The sequence below is a fragment of the Pleurodeles waltl genome, chromosome 2_1 (genome assembly GCF_031143425.1).
Source record: "Pleurodeles waltl isolate 20211129_DDA chromosome 2_1, aPleWal1.hap1.20221129, whole genome shotgun sequence".
NCBI classification, from domain to species: domain Eukaryota; kingdom Metazoa; phylum Chordata; class Amphibia; order Caudata; family Salamandridae; genus Pleurodeles; species Pleurodeles waltl.
In genome coordinates, this window is record NC_090438.1 from 813,134,432 (window position 1) to 813,159,913 (window position 25,482).

Below are 25,482 nucleotides of genomic sequence, written 5' to 3' on the forward strand. Positions count from 1 at the left end.
TGATCAGGTCTCGAGTGATTAATCAGATAGAAAATGGCGGTCACGCCCGCGGCGTTGCGTACCGCGACCGCCGGCGCACATCGTCATTGGCTCCTGAAACCCATAGGGTTCAATGTTAACCAATGCGGCTTTGCGCCGCGGTCTTCGACCGCCTACCGCCACGGTGTGTCCCGCCAGCGCATTGACCTCACATCCCATTGTCCCACTTCACAGGTCAGGCAGCCGCCATTTCAAGGGCCTACATGGCTTAATTTTGACTGCGACACACAGGCCTAGGCCTTGCATTGCCACACATACACGCCTTTCAACCCATTGCCATTCTTTAACAGTGCAAGCTGTCTGTACGTACCTGTGGTTTGCCTGACTCTGTGCTCCATGTTGTCCTTCCTAGGCACCGTCCGCTGGGACTTGCGAGGAGAAGGACGAATCCGTGCGTGTACCGACCGCTGGTGGACCTGTCGACAATGGAAGAACGCCATATAATACTTCGATACAGACTTGACCGTGCCACTATCCATGAACTGTGTGCCCAGCTGGAGCCAGCCCTGATGTCCCCCATCCGCCAACCCACAGGGATTCCCCCTCTGGTGCAGGTTTTGTCAGTCCTCCATTTTTTGGCAACTGGGTCATTCCAGACCACAGTGGCCATGTCATCTGGAATGTCTCTGCCTATGTTTTCAAAGATTTTGAGCAGAGTGTTGTCTGCCCTGATGAAACTCATGCGGAGCTACATCATTTTCCCAGAGGAGGGTGACTTGCCTACAGTGAAGGGTGATTTCTATGCCCTTGGACATATCCCCAACATCATTGGTGCCATTGATGGGACCCATGTGGCTTTGGTACCCCCAAAAGACGATGAGCAGGTGTACAGAAACAGAAAAAGTTATCATTCGATGAATGTCCAGGTGGTCAGTTTGGCTGACCAGTACATCTCCCATGTAAATGCCAAGTTCCCAGGGTCAGTGCATGACGCGTATGTGATGCGAAATAGCAGCATCCCCTATGTGATGGAGCAGCTGCAGAGACAACGTGTGTGGCTAATAGGTGACTCTGGTTACCCCAACCTGCCTTGGCTACTGACCCCAGTGAGGAATCCCCGGACCAGGGCAGAGGAACGGTACAATGAGGCCCATGGGCGAACTAGGAGGATCATCGAAAGGACCTTTGGCCTCCTGAAGGCCAGGTTTAGGTGCCTGCATATGACTGGGGGATCCCTGATGTACTCACCAAAGAAGGTGTGCCACATCATCGTGGCCTGCTGTATGCTTCACAATCTGGCATTGCGACGTCAGGTTCCTTTCCTGCAGGAGGATGGTGCAGATGGTGGTGTTGAAGCAGCTGTGGAGCCTGCGGAGAGTGAAGAGGAGGAAGACTCAGAGGACGACACAGACAACAGGGACAGAGTAATAGAACAGTATTTCCAGTAGCACACAGGTAATAATCACCCATGCCATTTTACATTTCCTGAAAGCCTCCTGCATCTCAACTTTGTCGATTTCCCCCCAGAACTATAAACATGATGTTTGATTTTCCCTTCCCTTTTCTGTGCTGTATGAGCCACTGCGTGACCTCGGCTTGGTTGGCCCATGGACTAATGCTAAGTTACCTCGGTATGTGTAATTCACAATGTTAATAATACGTAATTGATATGTAATGTGTCATACATTTGTAAATAAGACAGGCTGAGTCCTGATTGATTTCAGTGCAATGTGTGATTTATTATTAGTGCATAGATATTGGTACATGATAGTGAAACAGTGATGGGTGGGGGTGGAGTAATGTCCATGGCGGAGTCCAGTTCTCAGTCTCACAGGTGCATTGTCCATATGCCTGTGGCAGGATGGAGCAGGGGCAGTTCAAGGTTTGACAGGGTGGCAATGTGGAACAGTGGGAGGACTTCAGGGGGTATGTGATGCTGGCGGGGGACTTGACATCCTACTCTGTCGTTTTTTTTTATCTCAGGCTCCTTTTGCGGGGCGGTTGTTGTTCAGCAGGAGGTGGGGTTCTGGTGGCCTGTCGTTGTGGTGGGGCCTCCTGTCCACTAGCGCCGGCGGAGGTGGTAGGCTGTTCCTGTTCCTGGCTAGTGACAGGGGCCCTGTGTGATGCCACATGGTCCCGAAACGTGTCCTCTATACGGTTCAGGGCCTGGACTATGCTCCCCATAGCGGTTGAGATGTTGCTGAGTTGGTCGCTGAACCCCATGTAGCGTTGCTCCTGCTGTGCCTGGATCTCCTGGAACCTGGCCAGTACCGTCGCCATCGTCTCTTGTGAGTGGTGGTAGGCTGCCATGATGGTGGTGAGGGCCTCTTGGAGAGTGGGTTCCCTGGGCCTCTCCTCCCCCCCCTGTCGCACAGCAGCCCTCCGAGTTGCCCTGTTTCCCTGGGCCTCTGTCCCCTGGACGGTGTGCCCACTCCCACTGCCCCCAGGTCCCTGTTGTTGTTGGGTTGGTGGGTTACCCTGGGGGCCCTGTAGTGGTAGACACACCGCTGCTTGACCTGTCCTAGAGACAGAGGCATGGGCCCGCTGGGTGGGAGCTGTGCTGTTGTTCCCAGAGGGGGTTGGGTCTGCAGTGGCCTGTGTCTGGGTGAGGGGAACCGACTGCCCAGAGGTCCCCGATGGTCCGGGCTGGTCGTCAGGTTCCAGGTCGACAGAGCTGCTGTCATCACTAGGGGCCTGTTCCGGGGGTGGGATGGACATTTCTGGTCCCTCCTGACCGGTGTGTTGTCGTTCGGGTCCTGCATGGGGTAAGAGGGTATGGTTATTGTTTCTGTGTGTGCATTAGCTTGCGTTTTATGGGTGCCCTTGTCCCCCAGTGCTGGCATTCCCTTGGGGGAGGTGTTGTGAGGGTGTTTTGTGGGGGGGGGATGGGTATGTGCAGTGGTCATGCTTAGGTGATGGGTGTCCATAGTTTGGGGGTGGCATGCAGGGGTTGGTGTTGGGTGGGTTGTGCTGGGGAGACATTCTAAGGGAGGATGTGTGCTGGGGGGTTGGGGGTGAGGGTGGGGGTTAGCATGCTGGGGGGGGGGGGAAGTGGTTGGCCTTGTACTTACCAGAGTCCATTCCTCCCTGTACTCCAGCGAGGCCATCAGGATGCAGGATGTTGAGTACCTCTTGCTCCCATGTTGTGAATTCGGGTGGAGTGGGTGGGGATCCCCTGCCAGTCTTCTGCACTGCGATGTTGTGTCGCGAGACCATCGAGCGCACCTTCCCCCGTAGGTCGTTCCATCGTTTGCGGATGTCCTCTCGATTTCTGGGATGCTGTCCCACCGCGTTGACCCTGTCCACGATCCGCTGCCAGAGCTCCGCCTTCCTTGCTATGGTGGTGTGCTGGACCTGTGAGCCGAAGAGCTGGGGTTCCACTCTTATGATCTCCTCCACCATGACCCGGAGTTCTTGGTCCGAAAAGTGTGGGTGCCTTTGTGGTGCCATGGGGTGGTGTGTATGAGGTGTGGGGTGGTGTATGTGATGATGTGTGTGTTGGTGTGTGGTGCTTTGTGCTTCTATGTGGTGTGTGTGATGTTGCGGTGTGCCTCTGTGTGTCTGGCTCTCTATTCTCTGATGTGTCTCTCTCTCCTTCCTCTCTGGTTTTTATTGGTAGGGGTTTGTGGGTGATGTGGGTGTGTGTTTTATATGGTATTGGATGTGTGGGAGTGGTGTGTGTATGTTTCAGGTGTGTGCCTTTCAAATTGTCCAATGTGGTAGGGGTTTGTAAAGGTGTGTGTATTTTGACCGCGGCGGTGTGTACCGCCAATGGAATACCGCGGTTGAATGACCGCCGTGTCGATTTGCTGGTCATAATGGGATGGGCGTATTTCTGTTGGCGTGGCGGTGGAGGTTTGGTCTTCTCCAGTTTACCGCTGGCCGCTGATGTGGCGGACTGCAGTGGAGGGCGGATTTTCTGAGGTTTTGCAGTTGTGGGTCAGAATGTCCGTGGCGGCTGACCGCGGCCGCGGCGGTATTGTGGCGGCCTTCTGACCGGCGGTAAGCGGCTTTTACCGCCGAGGTCAGAATGACCCCCTAAGTCACAACGTTACATAGGGGCCACGCTGAGCATCGCAACTGAGTCAGGGAGCCAGAATCATAAAAAAAAGAGATTTTAACCTTTTTAAACTCATAATTCATCCATCACAAACAAATACATTAAACCCATGGGGGTCAGAGTACCTCTATCCTGACCTCTTTCGCTCACCTCACGCCCCTCCCTGATGGACCACCCTGAAACTTTCCAGACAGTCAACATATGACTGGCAAATTGTTTTGGAAAGTTTTGTGAAGATTTGTCAAACAGCGTCAAAGATACAGGCAAGTAAAAAAAGGCTTTTTGTATAGAAACTAGGTCCTAACTATAACTATCTAGTGGCAATCACCACTAGGTGATATATATGTATATATTCATATATTGATTTATATACATATATATTGGAGGAGGTGGTGGTCACCACTGGGTAGTATAGTTAGGACCAAAATCCGTTCAGTACTGTTTGAGAAATTAAGAAATTAAGGTTTAAAATGTATGCATATATCACACCACTGAGGATCCACAGATCTAACAGATCAAAAGATTCAATCTGGTTGGCTTCCACCACATTACCAAAGATGTGGCAGCAGCTATTTTAGAAATAAGAGACATAGGGCCTGATTTAGATCTTGATGGACTTGGTCCTGCCATCATTTTTCTGTCAGATTTCGCACCGGCTACCTTGGCGGTCCACCCACTCTTTTTAGATGGTGGTGGTCACGGTCCTATAGATAACAGACCATTCGAGTCCTGCCAACTCTGCCATGAATCTCCACCTGCGTCCAGGGCACAATTGGATATAGTAGCTGGTGGCGGGACTCCAGCCACTTTTCCAACCAAGCAGATTACGATGGGCCTTTCTCCCAAGGCAACTGTGATGGTGTTACCTCCAAATCTGAGCTGGCGGAATGGAAGGGAAATGAGGTAAAAGCCTACCTCTTTTTTTTTTTTACCATTTCCACTTCCGTTTTTAACTTTACCCAACTGGACTAGACCTGCCGTTACTGCTGCCACTGGACCATGGAGGAAACATGCCACCATCGTCGCCAGACTCGAAGGTAAACATTGTTTGGTCACTAAACATTAGCTTGGAGCCAGTGCAGTAATATACATGTTACAGTACCTTTTTTTAACAACTTGTGACATGTATTTGTCTGCTAAACATCTGTGTCAGGCATTATTCGAGACACACCTGTAAAAAGCAATTTGATGACATACACAATTGTTGATTTTGGTGTAAACGATCATTATCAAATGAATGCTCGCACCAAAATTAATAGAGCATCACATTTGTAAACTGTGTCCTTGTGTTCACTTTCAAATGGGACCTATAAGTGAAATGTTGTGGTGCCAGTTGTGAATTTGTCTCAGTTCATGTATATCACTGCAACAACAACAATTCCATTCCAATGACACAATGACTTGTACTGCCGTACACAATATGAGACACACTGTGTGAAGGTCTTCTTGCGTACCCCCACTCCTGTATTTGTTTTCTTGGCAATGTCACTCATGTGACAGTGAAAATAGTTTAGAAGGTACAATTCTCCCTGCCTGTGTTGCCCTTCACCTGTTTCCTGCCCATAAGCCAGGTACATATATGGCACCTCAAAGCTTTTACTTGGAAGGGGTGTGGGTGGATTGGCTGATTGAGGTAGAGGGAGCTGGAGTGGGCGATGTGGTTTTGTCTGTGTCACCACTTGTATGTGGGTCTGGTGTTTGTTTTGTATGTTTGGTTGTGTGATGTGCTGATGTGTGCAACATTCAGTGAGTGTAGTTGTATATGGTTGTTGTGATGTGTGTAGTTGTGCTTTTGTGTGAGTATGTTTTTGTAAATGATTGTGTAAATGTGTTGGCAGTTGTTGCTCTGTGTCTAGTATCAATAGTGTTTGCATGTTGTGTTTCGGATGTATGGCAATGTGTGTTTTCAGCATGTACATGCTGTGTTGTGGTAGAATGGCAAAGTTTCATGGTATGTATGTAGTGTGTTGTGTAGTGTGTCATGCAGGTGGACACATATGACTAAAGTACATGGGATGTATGTTACTTGCCTCTATTCTATAGCCAGTGCCATTGTACAATGTACATTGCCTCGTGCAACAGGCTCTCTCCATCAGAAATCTGTCACCCAAACAATGCATGCAGAACTGTAACATCTAAACAGGGTTGGCAAGGAGCCCACCAGCCTGATGGCTAGGTAGAACACTGTCACGGCAGTCGAAGGTTCAACCAAAATACATTGAAATATATCAGTCGTAACTCTGTCGGTTTGATGGAGTACACAGAACTACTGCCTCTGCGTGGGTCAGAGGTAGTCTCACCAAGATCTAAATCAGCCCCTTTGAGGGTTATTTTCACTGTCAGCCGAAGTCCCGAGGTCAGGTTGCCACCCGCTGACCTAGAGGGAAACAGTCCACAAAATTGATACCGGCTCATAATTGAGCCAGTGGAAACGCTGAGGTGAGTATGGTGCAAAGCAGACAGTGAAAAGCGGGACGGGGCTGGCCATGGGGGCCCCTGCACCCGGTCTCTGCCGGCCTTTACATGGCGGCACTACTGCGATGTAAAAGCTGGCGGAAGGGGCTGTTCGTAATCCCCAGGGCGGTACTGCTTGCAGTGCTGCCCTGGAGGATTCAGACCGCCAGCACCGCCAGTCCCTCCTGTGAAGGGAAACCGGCGGTGCTGGTAGTCCGACAGTGGCGCAACCACCATGGTTATAATGTGGCAGTCAGACCGCTGCCATGTCCATGGAGGTCTCAGGATCGCGAGGGTCGTGATCAGGTCCTTAGTCTCCCGTCCTGTTAAATGAGTAAAAAAACAATTAGAGTGGTGGGGTAGGGAGACCTCCCCATTCCTAGGCCTGTAATTTAGGCAGAGAAGCCCTGGCTGTCCGCTCTGTTTAAATAAGGGAGCTCTATGCTTTTAAAAACTGGGGTTGGCCAGGGGTCAATGTTTGTATTGGGTTTTTGGGGGGTTGACGTATGCAGCCCCTTTCTCTGAGTCTTTTTTAGATCCCCGGTACCCCAACCCTGTGGCCACTTTTTAAAATATTGGAAAAGGGCGCATGACCTACCTCCTGCAGCCCTTTAGGTCCCTGGGACTCCATCCTCAGGGCTAATTGTCATTTGGGGAAGGAGCATGCTGCCCTCTTTCCTGAGTCTTTTTAAGGCCCTGGGGGCCCAATCCCCGTGGCCAGTGTTTTATATGGGGTGGTGTATTGGGCCCTTCTTCCTGGCTGAGGATCAGCCAACTGGGAACCCCATACTCTAGGTTCAGACACAGGTGCAGTGTCCCAGGGACCCGATCCCCTGGTACACTAGCGCTCACTGCCCTGTACAGTGAAGGCACAGAATATAATCCTTCTCACAGAACAAAATGCTGCAAAAGAATGAAAGGGGCTCTCACCAGCACCACAATGGGTGCTAGCAGGGGGCCACAGGCACACATTGTGGTTGGTTGTATGGCTGTAGTTTTTGGCTTGAAAGATGTTAGAAAAAGATTCAAAGATATGTTTATTATTTTATTTTAATTACAAACTTAGTACAAATATAATCACTTTTATTCAACATTGTAATGTGTCAATTTGCAAAATATACATTTGATAATAGTTATTGGTGACATGACTTTTTGACAAACCAAACGGTCTGTTTTGTATATGTTGCTGAGCTGACTCCTTGATCAAGCTAATACTCCCACTGATCCCTTCACAAAGCCAAAAGGTCTGCCTCACACCTTTATATTGTTACATGATATATAAGCACCCAATCCCACACCAGGCATGGCAATGGACATCTTACTTTATGGTAAAAAAAACATAGATATTCACTGACAAAACGAAGCTTAAAGTGGTGCTATAGTTAGGAATTGTAATCATATGGTATATTACATTAAAAGAAACCTAAGCAATTCACTGAAAAAAACAATGACGAAATGGACATTATAGGTAGGTGAAAATATCAGTTAAAACATTCCTTTCTAAACTAACAAAAACACTGAAATTCACTGGTTATAGTTATCTAAAGTAACTATACCATGTGCTCTAAAGTAACAATAACTAGCACCCTCGCTGTGCACTGCTAATTACCTGCCATATTACATCACACATGACATGTTCTATGACACCACTGATAACAAAAACAACAAGTGATGGATGGAATGCTGAACATTGTCAAACACTCACCCCCAGTCATAGATCTGGGTTTAACCCATCGTTCTTTTGCTCACCGTGCCACCCCAGTTTGGACCCAGCCATATGCAAATCAGTCTTGACCCTGTTCCTCATGGGAACAGTCCAGACCGAACTGCCAAGCCAGGTCCTCACTGGACCGGAAACAAGCATCCTGGGACCAGTTTCGGGGTTTCACCCCTCATCAGCCAGGCTAGCTTGAATCCAGTGGCATGGGAAGCACGGGACCCACGTCTGGGCATACCCTTCCCACTTAGGGCGACAAAGCAAAAACAACAAGTGATAGACGGAATGCTGAACATTGTCAAACACTCACCCCCAGTCATAGATCTGGGTTTAATCCATCGTTCTTTTGCTCACCATGCCACCCCAGTTTGGACCCAGCCATATGCAAATCAGTCTTGACCCTGTTCCTCATGGGAACAGTCCAGACCGAACTGCCAAGCCAGGTCCTCACTGGACCGGAAACAAGCATCCTGGGACCAGTTTCGGGGTTTCACCCCTCATCAGCCAGGCTAGCTTGAATCCAGTGGCATGGGAAGCACGGGACCCACGTCTGGGCATACCCTTCCCACTTAGGGCGACAAAGCAAAAACAACAAGTAATGGACGGAATGCTGAACATTGTCAAACACTCACCCCCAGTCATAGATCTGGGTTTAATCCATCGTTCTTTTGCTCACCATGCCACCCCAGTTTGGACCCAGCCATATGCAAATCAGTCTTGACCCTGTTCCTCATGGGAACAGTCCAGACCGAACTGCCAAGCCAGGTCCTCACTGGACCGGAAACAAGCATCCTGGGACCAGTTTCGGGGTTTCACCCCTCATCAGCCAGGCTAGCTTGAATCCAGTGGCATGGGAAGCACGGGACCCACGTCTGGGCATACCCTTCCCACTTGGGGCGACAAAGCAAAAACAACAAGTGATGGACGGAATGCTGAACATTGTCAAACACTCACCCCCAGTCATAGATCTGGGTTTAATCCATCGTTCTTTTGCTCACCATGCCACCCCAGTTTGGACCCAGCCATATGCAAATCAGTCTTGACCCTGTTCCTCATGGGAACAGTCCAGACCGAACTGCCAAGCCAGGTCCTCACTGGACCGGAAACAAGCATCCTGGGACCAGTTTCGGGGTTTCACCCCTCATCAGCCAGGCTAGCTTGAATCCAGTGGCATGGGAAGCACGGGACCCACGTCTGGGCATACCCTTCCCACTTAGGGCGACAAAGCAAAAACAACAAGTGATGGACGGAATGCTGAACATTGTCAAACACTCACCCCCAGTCATAGATCTGGGTTTAATCCATCGTTCTTTTGCTCACCATGCCACCCCAGTTTGGACCCAGCCATATGCAAATCAGTCTTGACCCTGTTCCTCATTGGAACAGTCCAGACCGAACTGCCAAGCCAGGTCCTTACTGGACCGGAAACAAGCATCCTGGGACCAGTTTCGGGGTTTCACCCCTCATCAGCCAGGCTAGCTTGAATCCAGTGGCATGGGAAGCACGGGACCCACGTCTGGGCATACCCTTCCCACTTAGGGCGACAAAGCAAAAACAACAAGTGATGGACGGAATGCTGAACATTGTCAAACACGCACCCTCAGTCATAGATCTGGGTTTAATCCATCGTTCTTTTGCTCACCATGCCACCCCAGTTTGGACCCAGCCATATGCAAATCAGTCTTGACCCTGTTCCTCATGGGAACAGTCCAGACCGAACTGCCAAGCCAGGTCCTCACTGGACCGGAAACAAGCATCCTGGGACCAGTTTCGGGGTTTCACCCCTCATCAGCCAGGCTAGCTTGAATCCAGTGGCATGGGAAGCACGGGACCCACGTCTGGGCATACCCTTCCCACTTAGGGCGACAAAGCAAAAACAACAAGTGATGGACGGAATGCTGAACATTGTCAAACACTCACCCCCAGTCATAGATCTGGGTTTAATCCATCGTTCTTTTGCTCACCATGCCACCCCAGTTTGGACCCAGCCATATGCAAATCAGTCTTGACCCTGTTCCTCATTGGAACAGTCCAGACCGAACTGCCAAGCCAGGTCCTTACTGGACCGGAAACAAGCATCCTGGGACCAGTTTCGGGGTTTCACCCCTCATCAGCCAGGCTAGCTTGAATCCAGTGGCATGGGAAGCACGGGACCCACGTCTGGGCATACCCTTCCCACTTAGGGCGACAAAGCAAAAACAACAAGTGATGGACGGAATGCTGAACATTGTCAAACACGCACCCTCAGTCATAGATCTGGGTTTAATCCATCGTTCTTTTGCTCACCATGCCACCCCAGTTTGGACCCAGCCATATGCAAATCAGTCTTGACCCTGTTCCTCATGGGAACAGTCCAGACCGAACTACCAAGCCAGGTCCTCACTGGACCGGAAACAAGCATCCTGGGACCAGTTTCGGGGTTTCACCCCTCATCAGCCAGGCTGGCTTGAATCCAGTGGCATGGGAAGCACGGGACCCACGTCTGGGCATACCCTTCCCACTTAGGGCGACAAAGCAAAAACAACAAGTGATGGACGGAATGCTGAACATTGTCAAACACTCACCCCCAGTCATAGATCTGGGTTTAATCCATCGTTCTTTTGCTCACCATGCCACCCCAGTTTGGACCCAGCCATATGCAAATCAGTCTTGACCCTGTTCCTCATGGGAACAGTCCAGACCGAACTGCCAAGCCAGGTCCTCACTGGACCGGAAACAAGCATCCTGGGACCAGCTTCGGGGTTTCACCCCTCATCAGCCAGGCTAGCTTGAATCCAGTGGCATGGGAAGCACGGGACCCACGTCTGGGCATACCCTTCCCACTTAGGGCGACAAAGCAAAAACAACAAGTGATGGACAGAATGCTGAACATTGTCAAACACTCACCCCCAGTCATAGATCTGGGTTTAATCCATCGTTCTTTTGCTCACCATGCCACCCCAGTTTGGACCCAGCCATATGCAAATCAGTCTTGACCCTGTTCCTCATGGGAACAGTCCAGACCGAACTGCCAAGCCAGGTCCTCACTGGACCGGAAACAAGCATCCTGGGACCAGTTTCGGTGTTTCACCCCTCATCAGCCAGGCTAGCTTGAATCCAGTGGCATGGGAAGCACGGGACCCACGTCTGGGCATACCCTTCCCACTTAGGGCGACAAAGCAAAAACAACAAGTGATGGACGGAATGCTGAACATTGTCAAACACTCACCCCCAGTCATAGATCTGGGTTTAATCCATCGTTCTTTTGCTCACCATGCCACCCCAGTTTGGACCCAGCCATATGCAAATCAGTCTTGACCCTGTTCCTCATGGGAACAGTCCAGACCGAACTGCCAAGCCAGGTCCTCACTGGACCGGAAACAAGCATCCTGGGACCAGTTTTGGGGTTTCACCCCTCATCAGCCAGGCTAGCTTGAATCCAGTGGCATGGGAAGCACGGGACCCACGTCTGGGCATACCCTTCCCACTTAGGGCGACAAAGCAAAAACAACAAGTGATGGACGGAATGCTGAACATTGTCAAACACTCACCCCCAGTCATAGATCTGGGTTTAATCCATTGTTGGCATGGGCAGCAAAAAAATTATGGATTAAACCCAGATCTGTGACTGGGGGTGAGTGTTTGACAATGTTCAGCATTCCGTCCATCACTTGTTGTTTTTACATTTGTCGCCCTCAGTGGGAAGGGTATGCCCAGACGTGGGTCCCTTGCTTCCCATGCCACTGGATTCAAGCTAGCCTGGCTGATGAGGGGTGAAAGCCCGAAACCGGTCCCAGGATGCTTGTTTCCAGTCCAGAGAAGACCTTGCCTAGCAGTTCGGGCTGGACTGTTCCCATGGGGAACAGGGTCAAGACTGATTTGCATATGGCTGGGTCCAAACTGGAATGGCATGGCATGGGCAGCATGGGCAGCAAAAAAATGATGGATTAAACCCAGATCTGTGACTGGGGGTGAATGTTTGACAATGTTCAGCATTCCGTCCATCACTTGTTGTTTTTACCACTGATAACAACCCTGCAGCATCTCAAATAAGATGAGAATACTGTGCATAGTGGGGGGCGTGAGTTCCTGTGTCGGCGCCAGAGGTCTTATTAGATACAGATTTCCACCATGCCCCTTTCTCTTTCAAGAGCTAGGTCAGTCACTGATGATGGCTCCTTTTGTGTGGGGAGACCTTTGCTCCCTCTGCTGGAAATGAGAGCAGAATCATTAACTTGGCCGAGTAGGGGTAATAAAGGAATGGGCTCTGAACATGAGCTGAGCCAGAGAAATATTGAATTTCCTGAAGTCTAATTAGATGAAGATACAGTGTATTGGGAACTGCAAATTCAAACTTACCCCAGTTTGACTCCTTGCTGGATTGTGTAAACCTAAGTTAATTAAAACTCCACTTTAGGGCAGATTTCACCAATATGTATAATAATACAGTGAAAGCACTACAGTTTTGCCTATAAGACTTACGGACCTACAATATGAATTTCCACTCACAAGGTCTGTACAAGGTCAGCACATTCATTGCTGAGTCCCTTCATCACCATGCTACTGTTTGTGCAATTACCTGGATGCACACAATGGACAGCAGACCTCATCTAAAAGGGAAGCCACTTGTGATAAACAAGCTTAGTCCAATTACCATGAATTTACAGTGAGTTGGAATGAGGTAGTCAGACTCACCCACAGTAAAAGTAAAAAAAAAAGATAGTCAAAAGTGAAAATACTGGTGGACTAAATGGGTAGAAGACCTTTGCTACATAGAGTATATTTCTTATTTGCATTTGGAAATTTGTAAAGCGTATAATACCCAGGGGTGTCAAAGCGCTAATAATAATGGAGAACACTGTAACGTGAAAAAGTATTTAGAAAATATATGATAAGTAAGACACTATTTGAGAATATCTTTTTATTAAAATATATTGCATATTAACAAACAGAAATATTAATATGCATTTTTAAATATATTTTATTCCATACCATAAAGCAGAATACAATTGCAACATAACTGACGCTTTAGTCAAATACAAAAGTAATGTATATATCATGTACCATTACTTTCTTGAAAAAAAACAATAATCATATTAGAAACTGGATTGACAAAATAGAATACATTAAGAATTTATCAGTAAATACTGAAAATGGATACATTTGTCATTTATTTGCATGTCTCATTAATGAATAATAAAATGTATTTGTAAATATTTTGTAATAATTTAACAGATATGCATACGTTATCAACGTTTTAGTTTGTTTATATCTTAAAATATTCATAATTGCCTTGGATTATTTCAATGTAAAGTTTATTTTTATTGTCATTGTGCTGCAATGATTTCAACCACAAATTGTAGTCTTTAGGTTATTTTCTTCAGTATGTAGCAGAGATCAATAAGGATGGTAGTTCTGGGGTTGTTGTTCTGCATTTCAGGTAGGGGCTATTCTTTTTCATTTTTTAACTTATAGTATTAGTTTAGGTGGGTCTACAGTAAGGTGAATTAAGGTTAGTGGGTTTAGTTATAGTGGTTTGGTTATTCTTCTTATTCTTATCTTATGTTTTGTAATTATGTAAGTGCCTATTGTAATGTATTAAGAGTTCTTAAGTTATTGTATTGTAGTTGAAATAGCCTACCTATATTATATAGATGTCTATGTATGCTGTGTGTTTAACTTTGGAATTATTTGCTATGTGGGATGAAATGTATGTTTTTGATTATGGGTAATCTTTCTTTTGAGAAGACCATTTTTTAATCATGGATGGATTTGATTTATTTTTCAGAGAAAACTGTTTGCATTATTTTATATTCAAAGTTTTATAATCACTTATTTTAGGTTTTTTCAGCTTCCCTGAAACATTGTTTTAAGTCTATTTGTCATATTTTAATCTTTAATTGACTATTTTCTGAGGTAGAGTATACATTTGCACTTTTCAGGATTTACATTTTCAATATTTTAGATGTTTGTGGTTTTCTGGTGTTTTGAATGGCAACAGTTTTGTAACTGATAGTGTTATAATTTATATAGGGCTTTAAGAAAGCCGATATAGTGATTAACAGTGTTGTTGCAACAATATTTTGAACTGCAATATTTTTGTGGTCGATATTATGTGATACTATTGTTGCCCAAATAATTCATAATCTCCTAGTCCTATTATGATGAAATGAGTTTTAAAACATCCTCATTCATTTGCAAAAATACTCTTCTTTTCATTCTTCATTTCAAAACGTTATTAGCTGGTTCAAGGATTTTGCTCACATTTTCTGTCAGGCTATCTTGCTGCCCTGTGTCACTGTAGGCTGTACCAGATTAGGCCAATGATTCAGCTGTAGAAGAAGAAGACTCACATTTCAACCATGCTCTGGTTTTTCCGTCTACGTAAAACATAGGAAAGCTGAGGCCAAATGCTTGAAGGGGTCAGATGTTGTCTTTAGAGAGTTGTAACACTGAAATGCATCTCTGCATGCTAATTTGTATATTTTCATACTGTTTTGGTACGGTTCAGCTCATTTGCCTTCATGGAATATATATGACTGAGTTTCTTTTGAATAAGGTTTGTCAGATAAAGTATATCATACCGAGGCCAAGGGAACTCAGTGGAAACATGGGAATCACCGTAAAGGGTGTTTAGTGTTGTCCTTGAAACGTCAGCAACCAGATATTATGGTGAGCTCTCTGAATACTAAGAGCCTTCTTTTAAAGCTTTGATTCTAAAGGGATAGTGATTGTGAGCATTCAAGTGCAATCCTTCTCTGACTGAGTGCAGTGAAGGCTGTTCCTGGCTCACCCAGTGAATGATATCCTTAGATCCCGAGAGATCAACAATTGATGGGAACACACAAGACACTTAGGATGTGTTCATTAAGTGCTTCTTTGAGAGCATACAATTCGGGTCTATTGTAGTGAGTTTGATCTCATTGTTTTCTAAGCTTCTTTTAGCAAAGCAATACAATTAACTCACTTGAACCTGGATATCGCTACACCCTGAACTACTCTTTACTCTCTTGTGAACTCTTCGTTGGGTGCTGCTTTGCATTGTTTAACCTAGACAGTTTGAAGTAAGTGGCTAGCAATTCCTGGTCAGGAATTGGGAACTAGTTTCATAACAAATGAAAAGTTGATGAACATCCGTGGTTAATGGTGGTTAAATCTGCACACTGAGTGAGCTGTAGCCAGTTAAGGTCGAAGCAGAAGAGGGCGATAAAAGAAAGGACAAAAGGAGAGGTTTGTCAGTAGTAATGGGAAGCATTGACATTACCAGTAGTGAACCACGACTTCTATGGCTATTGAAGTATGGTTGTAAGGAGAACCACAGGTAAGAATAGATATATTGATACAGGTCTAAAGGGAGGTCCAGCAATACACGTTGAGGCACTTTATAATGATGAAGGGATGATTAATTAAGTATTTAACTTATTGACAAATTTGGTCTTTTGCGTGAAGTTTTAGAATTTGTCAATAGAGGTAACATATGAATATAAATCTAATACACATTTCTGGGGTCCCTTCCTGCAGCCCAAATTGAAAGTAGTTTTGCTTTCTTGGCTGAAATCCCCCTCTTAGAAATCAGCAGTCATGGTGCCTATTGACAATAAGGGTCCTCAGAGTGAACCAGTAAATAGTCATTCCATTTCCCTGCTTACATTTTTAGATGAAATATAAGGAAGAATTTTTTTAAAGTGTCAGGTTTTTGGGGAAGAGGATCCGGTCATCTTATTTTTCTATCCATAACTAGGTACAAAATGTACTAAATGTACTAAAAATGTGCCAGGCTTGACAATGCTCAATTGTTTTCAGACTTGTAGTCTAAGCTTCTCTTTGGTAGATCTCCTTAAATTATTCTAATCTGTTGCCTCTGGCTTATTTTCACCCAAGGTTAAATGAAGCTAGATGCATGTTGTATTCTGTGCCATGATTTGATTTAGACAGAAAGAGTTATTCACATGTGAGCTTCTAATCAAAAAAAGGGGTCACCAAGACCGGTCACTGGCTCACATGCTATTTAATCTGGTTTAAGCCTGGCTTCTGATCTAAAAGTGATATCACATAGGCACTATGCTTGGAAGGCACTCAAGTCTGTATTTTTTTCAGGCTTCCAACACTGCTCACAGTGCTAGATATTTTTGTCAGGAGAATGTCTTTTTGGCAGTAAGGTCATGGGCAGAAAGTAGGGAATACATTTAAAGAATGTTTGGACAAAATATTGAATTATAAATATCATGAAACAAAGATATTGTTACAATAATATTATGATGTACAAAATATCATGGGCATAAATACCAAAGGTAAGAATATTGTTTCAAGTGTTGTTTTTAAAATCACTGCAAAAATACTATTAAAACTATAGTTGTATATAATATTGTTTTAACCTTCATTTCTAATGGTTTTTGTGTTGCATTTATTCATAGTTTTATGTCGGTTTTTAATCTTAAATTTTCGTTTGTTATGTATTTATTGCAAACAGTTTTGTAGTTTTATTTTAAAAAGCATTATATTGTTTTTTAATTGTAGGTCTTTGAAAGTTTTATGAGTGGGATGTTGGGTTTATAGGGGAAAAGGGTAATGAGATTTCTAAAATATGTTTATTGTAATTTTATCTGAATATTACAAAAAATTATATGATGGTAGATTTGTAACTTATATTTGTATTTTTTAACTGTTTGATAATCTATTTTTAAATGATTTTTTAAGCGTGTATTACTTAGACATTTTAAATATGTATTATTTGAAAATGATGTTTTATTAGTTTACATTGTTAAATAACATTTATGAAAAAGTTAACATCTAAATTAATATTTTTTAAAACAGATTTTATATTGATTGATTGATCTATATTGTAATTTCTATTTCTTTTGAGTCTTCATAGTTTGTTTTAGTGGCTGTTTTATATTGGAAATAATAACATGTATGTTACATTTTTTATATTATTTCTGTCTTTATATAGTTTAAGGGTTGATTTTATATACCTTAATTAGTAACAAATTATTTTTGTTGTATTAAAATGTTATTAAGAATATTGTAATATCTGTTTATGTTCTTATAGCATTGGAATTCATATTAACTTGAAATAATCTAGAACGTTTGTATATGCATTTTTAAAAATATTACATTTATTTTACAACAATTTGTTTTTATGTTTTCAAAATTTATGTTGCATGTGTGTGCTATTATTGGTAAACTATATTTTTATTTTAATAAATTTGTTTTCAAGTGTATGATTTAATATTAACAATTAATAAATAATTGAGTGTTGTTATTTATTGTTATGGTATTATTTGATTTGCTTTAATTAAATAGTAAACAAATGGGCCTTGTTAGAAATGGGGTTTTTGGTTGGCAGTCAGGTTACCCTCTGTCCAAGCAAGAACCCTCACTCTAGTCAGGGTAAGTCACACACAATCCAAAATTAGCCTTTGCCCACCCTCTGGTAGCTTGGCATTAGCAGTCAGGCTTAATTTAGAAGGCAATGTATAAAGTATTTGTGCAATAAATCATACAATACTACCATATATCACCACAAAAATACACCACACAGTGTTTAGAAAAATATATAATATTTATCAGGATAACTGTAGATCAAAACAAATAAAGTTGCAATGTGAATTTGTAGAGATATCACTGAAAAGTGATATAAAGTGTCTCAAGTCTTTAAAAAGCAAACAAAGGCCCTCATTCTAACCCCGGCGGTCTCAGACCGCCGGGGCCAGGGTCGGCGGGAGCACCGCCGACAGACCGGCGGTGCCCCGCAGGGCATTCTGACCGCGGCGGTTTGGCCGCGGTCAGAAAGGGTAAACCGGCGGTCTCCCGCCGGTTTACCGCTGCCCTTAGAATCCACCATGGCGGCGCAGCTTGCTGCGCCGCCATGGGGGATTCTGACACCCCCTACCGCCATCCTGTTCCTGGCGGTTCGCCCGCCAGGAACAGGATGGCGGTAGGGGGTGCCGCGGGGCCCCTGGGGGCCCCTGCCGTGCCCATGCCAATGGCATGGGCACGGCAGGGGCCCCCGTAAGAGGGCCCCACAAAGTATTTCAGTGTCTGCCTAGCAGACACTGAAATACGCGACTGGTGCAACTGCACCCGTCGCACCTTCCCACTCCGCCGGCTCAATTCTGAGCCGGCATCTTAGTAGGAAGGTTGATTTGCCCTGGGCTGGCGGGCGGCCTTTTGGCGGCCGCCCGCCAGCCCAGGGCAAATCCCAAAATACCCTCAGCGGTCTTTTGACCGCGGAGCGGTATTTTGGTGGGGGAACTTCGGCGGGCGGCCTCCGCCGCCCGCCGAAGTTAGAATCACCCCCAAAGTCTCTTTCAAGCACAAACTACTTGGTTTGGAGTGGAAAATTTCCTCAGAGGGCCGCAGAAGAAAAGATACGTGGAAAAATGGTGTGTGCGTCGATTTCTCCCCAGCACACATGGACATGAGTCGTTATTTTTCACGCGGGGAAGTCGTGTGTCGTTTTCCAGCGCGCGGACAGTCTCTTTCTGTGGATCGCGGGGATTACCAGATGTCCTGGATCTGTGCGTGGATTCTCCTGCTTGTTTTCCAGCTGCGCGTCGTTCTGCGGGGCTGTGTGTCGAAGTTTTGCTCTCACGGCAGGCGTCGCGTCGATTTCTCCTCTGGAGGTCAGACGGCGTTGTCCTTGCGAGGCCGTGCGTCGAAGTTCCGGTCGTCCCGAAGGCGTTGCGTCGATCAGCGTCGGTGTGCGGAGTTTTTCTCACCGCGGAACAAGCTGTGCGTCGACCATTTCGGCGCACGAAGCGTCCAAGTGAAAAAGAGAAGTCTTTTTGGTCCTGAGACTTCAGGGAACAGGAGGCAAGCTCTATCCAAGCCCTTGCAGAGCACTTTCACAGCCAGACAAGAGTTCAGCAAAGCAGCAGGCCAGCAGCAAGGCAGCAGTCCTTTGTAGAAAGCAAACAGGTGAGTCCTTTGAGCAGCCAGGCAGTTCTTCTTGGCAGGATGTAGTTTCTGTTTCAGGTTTCTTCTCCAGCAAGTGTCTGATGAGGTAGGGCAAAGGCCCTGTTTTATACCCAAATGTGCCTTTGAAGTGGGAGAGACTTCAAAGAGTGGCTAAGAAGTGCACCAGGTCCCCTTTCAGTGCAATCCTGTCTGTCAGGGTCCCAGTAGAGGGTGTGGCAGTCCTTTGTGTGAGAGCAGACCCTCCACCCTCCCAGCCCAGGAAGACCCATTCAAAATGCAGATGTATGCAAGTGAGGCTGAGTACCCTGTGTTTGGGGTGTGTCTGAGTGAATGCACAAGGAGCTGTCAACCAAGCCCAGCCAGACGTGGATTGTAAGGCAGAGAAAGATTTAAGTGCAAAGAAATGCTCACTTTCTAAAAGTGGCATTTCTAGAATAGTAATATTAAATCCGACTTCACCAGTCAGCAGGATTTTGTATTACCATTCTGGCCATACTAAATATGACCTTCCTGCTCCTTTCAGATCAGCAGCTGCCACTTCAACAATATATGAGGGCAGCCCCAATGTTAGCCTATGAAGGGAGCAGGCCTCACAGTAGTGTAAAAACGAATTTAGGAGTTTTACACTACCAGGACATATATCTACACAGGTACATGTCCTGCCTTTTACCTACACAGCACCCTGCTCTAGGGGTTACCTAGGGCACACATTAGGGGTGACTTATATGTAGAAAAGGGGGAGTTCTAGGCTTGGCAAGTACTTTTAAATGCCAAGTTGAAGTGGCAGTGAAACTGCACACATAGGCCTTGCAGTGGCAAGCCTGAGACAAGGTTAAGGGGGCTTCTTAAGTGGGTGGCACAACCAGTGCTGCAGGTCCACTAGTAGCATTTAATCTACAGGCCCTAGGCGCATATAGTGCACATTACTAGGGACTTATAAGTAACTTAAATAGTCCAATCAGGTATGATCCAAAGTTACCATGTTTAAAAAAGGGAGAGAGCATATGCACTTTAGCACTGGTTAGCAGTGGTAAAGTGCGCAGAGTCTAAAAGCCAGAAAAACAGGGTCCAAAAAGTGGAGGGAGGCAGGCAAAAAGTTAGGGGTGACCACCCTAAGGCATGTCAGGTCTAACAGGCCTCCTTACCAGTTTGGTGGTCCGCAGACCGTTATGGCGGCGGTGGACTGACCGCTGTCGATCTGGTGGTCGGACAGCCGTATTATGTGCATGGCACTGCCAGGAAGGATCTCCTCCACGGTCACAAGGAAGCACAAACAGGCCTGCATAGCCTCCGTTGCCCCCAGACACATTATGAGGTTGCACACCACCAACGTGACTGTGGCAGTCTGCCCACGTATCAGAAGGCAGAAGCAGACAGGACAAAGGGAGACAATCACCTGCAGCCAGACTTACACATCCAGTGCCACTATGGAGCTCTTCACAAACGTCATGCTGTTGAAATGGTCATCGAAAGACAATGAAATCGACGACGCTGTGGATACCAATAACCATAAGTACACACACCTGTTGCGTAGGTTCTCATTATTCTAATGAGACTACTGGATTTTGAGCAGCAAGATCGTCCACAGTGTGAGGGACTGAGTCTGACCCACGGTGGATGACACTTGTCGCTCCAAATCCAGGCTTTGCTCTGGCTAACTAGCAGTGCCTCATCTCTCCCGAGAGGCAGAGACGATTGGGCAGCAGAGCGCATGACATATTGGTACTTCTCTGGAAGACGTGGTCACTCAGGTCACAACCGGTTCTCTCATACACAGTTCGGTTTCATATATAAATGACAACAAAAGCAGTATAAGTTTTAAAGATTGATTTAATAAAAAAACTGCATTTTGGTTAGCAAAGCGTGAGCTGCAATAACCAGAACTACACAACACAACAATATTAAAATAGGGACGATGAGAGTGAAGCATAAGAATAATGCTATCATAGTGCCACTATAATCGATGGACTATTCCCTAACTAAATCATATTTCGAGCACAGCATGTTAAGCTCTAATCCTGCCTTTCAGGTTCCCCCGGGAGGACATCAACCCTCATACCTGAGCAAATGCCTGTAATCTGCATCAGCATCTGCAGCGGAGCATTCAGCATACAGTTGTGGTTCCCTGGCTGGAATCTCCCTCTTGACATGTAATAGGACTAGAAAGTGTTTTTATAAATAACACAGCAGATGTTCTAAGAAAATGTCCCTACGTAAGGATGTGTATTTTCTACGAATGTTGGAGACTAAAGTTCTACCACGTTTACCGGCAATGTACCAGACTGTAGCCTTAACTGAAGCACAGAGTGATCAAGAATGCGTTGTTTGAGAACACAGTGCTGAACTAAGCAAAACAGTTTGATAGAAGAAATTAAAACAAGACCGCAAAACTGGTTATTGTAAAAATAACAATGCAAAGCTGAATAAAATATATCTAGGTCAAGGTGCACAGCGGCCTAGTGTATTAAACTAATGTGCATGGAGCTATAATTAGAATGGCTACACAAAACACCTACCTGTATCATTAACCTTAAAAACAGTTGTGCCTGCCTACACATCGGGGGAACATGCCACGGGCATCAGGTACACATCTCAAATCACACACACTCTCAAGCATGCATCAACATGGACATGCACACAGTCATCATACACAATTTTTGGGCAGCACACACACACTGCACCTCAATACTATACAAATACATATGGACACACAGCTCAGGCACAGGGACAGTGAAGGCTACACAACATTTTCACACAACTGGCTAGGGACTGTTCACACATATAACACATATATGTTTTGAAGTGGCATGGAACACAAACACCACCACCATGAAACAACCCATCACAGCACAATGGAAGAGAAATGGCATGCATTAAACACTGAGACACAAATAAACAAAGAAAACATGACAACTATACCACTATAGGGGGAGTGCATCTGGGACACTCAGAGAAGGAGATTGAACGGGGACATTCATCACCTCAAACAGGCCCTAGATTGGTTGAGGGACAAACATTACTAAACCCAAATGTCATGCACATATGCACAATGGGGAAGGGCAAGTCAACAAGGCACATGCAATTCTGACTGCATGGAACAAACCCCTACTGGAGCTACCTGCAAGATACACACACCTAAATGGACACATGCACAGTCAAAATAAAACACAGCAAGAACAACTGAATACACTCCATGTCTGCAAAAACAAAACTCAAGATGACACATAAACCATATAAGGAGGGCAAATTAAAAACCATATATGCCCACATTGCACAACACAAAAAATAATAACTTTCTATACCAAATAACACACAATGCCATGACACTAACTTTGTTTTTACACACACATACCTATACACACAGCATATAACTTCTCTTGGGGGACACCAGCACTGCCCATAAACCCACATATTACAAAGAACAGCACATGGAGTAGCAAGCAGGCCCAAACCCACACAACTGGAGACACACAACCAAAGCCACTCAGGAACAACATCAAGCTAGAAGAGATATTGCAGGACAAAGGTGCACCCAATAAAACAACCATTTAGGTATATTAACATGATCTTCACAATGTCCAAGGCCATTGGCCAGTCCATGCGCAATGCAGATTACTGTGTCCACACTTGACTCCTAACTGCCAGGGAACCTCCAGAGGAAGGGGCATCAAGGGGGCACTTCAGGGATTATCGTGGAGGGGGATCAGATTTGGGAGAGGGGTTTGGGTTTGGAAGGGGAGGTCTTCTTGAGAGGCGTGGGCTTCTTCTTGAGAAGGGTGGGCTTCTTCTTGGCAGGGGAGGGGTATGGGTGCTTGCGGGTGGGGCAAGGGAGGCGTTGGAGTTGAGTGATGGACTTGGAGCTGGGTGGGGTCCTTCTGGGTGTGGTCCGGGGGGAGAACAGGGATAAGGTCAAGCTCACAGAGGAACAGTTTTTTGGACACATTGAGATGGTCATCAGAAATGGGTTGGGATTTGGAGGTTGTCTGATGTACAGTATAGTTGTGGATGTCCTAGGTGTGTGTTTATGCACAGTATGCTTGTGTGTGGTGGGTGTCTGTTGGGTGGGTGAGTGACGGTGTTTATGTGTCTTGGACTTGGGGGTGGAGCTGCTGGGGATGCCATGGTGGGTGGGTGTTTGTTGGGGTGGTGACTGAAGATATGGTATATTTGGTGGATGTATGTGTGTCTGTTGCTGTGGTGTCTGCAGGTGTGGTGCTTGTGGTGGATGTCTGCGGGTCTGCTAGGGTGGTGTCTGCAGGTAATATTGATGTGGTGGCTGTGTGAGTGACTGTTGTGGTGATGCGTGTAGGTATGCTTGTTGTCCAGTGTGTGATGCTGAGGGTGTTGGGGGTGTCAAGGGAAGTTGTGTGTGTTGTGTCTGTGGGTGGATATTGTTTGCGTGCGTGCCAGTGTAGTGCTTGTGTTTGTGTGCTCTTCGTTTGTCAGTTAAGGTGGATGTCTGTGGATCTGTTTGTGTGCTTTGGTTAGGTAGGGGAAGGGCGGATTTGGACAGGGAAGAGGGATGTGGAGGGGGAACGGAAGGTGGGTGGTGACTGGCTGTCATCAGTATGGAGGCCAGAGCCTAAAAAGATATCTGTAGGCCAGCTATTGCACCATGAATGCCTTGCAGGAACGCATTGGTTTGTTGCAGTTGGGTCACTAGTCCCTAGATGACATTCACAATGGCTGACTGATGCACAGAGATACTTCTCAATTGGTCAACAGCTTCCTCACTGAGGGCAGCAGGAGTAAAAGGAGTTGGGGCGGAGGTGCCTGTGACAAAGGATGCACCCAACCTCTTGGGTGAGCAGGCGCAGCCAACTGGATGGGGAGCACAGGGAGGGCAGTAATGGAATGAGGGGTAGCAGACAAAGATGGTGCTGGCAGATGCCCGATGGATCCGCCACCACTGGGAGTGTCCACTGGAGAAGGAATCCAAGGATGATGATGATGCTGCAGATCCAGTCTTTCCCGTGGCACTCCTCTCACCCTTCAGGCCACTGGGTCCATCCGTGTCAGTTGTCTCTCTAACTGAGGTCCCATGGCCAGATGCATCCCCACCTGGCTTAGCCCCGTCTCCTCCGCATGCCTATGCTGATGCCGCAAGGTCAAAAAAGAATATGGTCATCACAGATCCATGACAACACCTGAACCATAACTCAGCTTGACTAACAATACCATCAATTCTAGTAGCCCCAGCAAAACTACTCATCTAAGTGGTGCATACATGTGCCATGACATATGCATGAATGCCATCTGGATTTACTACAATGGCCCACAGTAAAATCAGGACTTGAGACAATTATAACTGCATGGATGAAGTCTTGGAACCACACTAACCATACAACAACTAGGAGTCCTCTTCATCATCAAAGTGGTCCTAAATGCAGCAGACCTCAGTCAAATAATGGCAACAACAGTATCCCATTGTAAATTCCATGCCCACATATCCCACACAACGTCAAGCACACATCTATTTGGCACATATATAATGAACCCACATTTAGAAATGAGGCCCTGAAATCCTGCTGTGTATATTTCAAAAGTTCCATATTCTGGAGTATGTGACATAGAAATATCCATGTCACACAGGAAACATTTCAATAATGTACACTTCAACAAGTAGATTCAAGGAGATAGTATCAATGTCACTCAGATAGTCTTCAGATGTGGCATTCAAAGGAACACTGTTGATGTCAGGTTCAATATGTCAGGGAGATATGTCCCCAGAATAAACAGAACAACGATTTTGCAAAACCCAGGTTTGTCACCACAAATGTCTGACACCCATTACATTGACATCCTCTGACGGTTTCTGTAGTAGGCATCTGTCCTTTGCATGTTGGGGAGACACAGAACTTTAATAGACCATTAGAAGGCCCTCGACCTGTTGCCCATTGAGCATTAACATCACTAACCACATCTTGGATATCCCAATCCTGGTGTCTGTCTGTGGATGAATGCCTGGGCCCAAATACAAGTGATGTCAACATCACTGCAACTCACTCCATGATGCATGCCAACAGTCAGGGCATAATTCTCAATCATTACACATGTGCAGTCCACTTTTCACATAATTCCACATCAAGGGCATCGCTAAACACAAAGTGGTTCCATACTCAAGGCCTACCTGTCATCTCCCTCATAGCTACTGCAGTTCATACAAATGACATACTATGACGCATGAAGGTATATGTCAGACAATGAACAATGGTGACACACTCCTGTCTGTGGCACAACATGAAATGTACCACCATTGTAGATTTACTAAGCCACTAACAGTTTCCCATGTACATATATGTGAGGGATTACAGACATCATCCCATCAACATAGGTAAAACATGCATGGAACTGTAGCATAGAAATGTTTAGT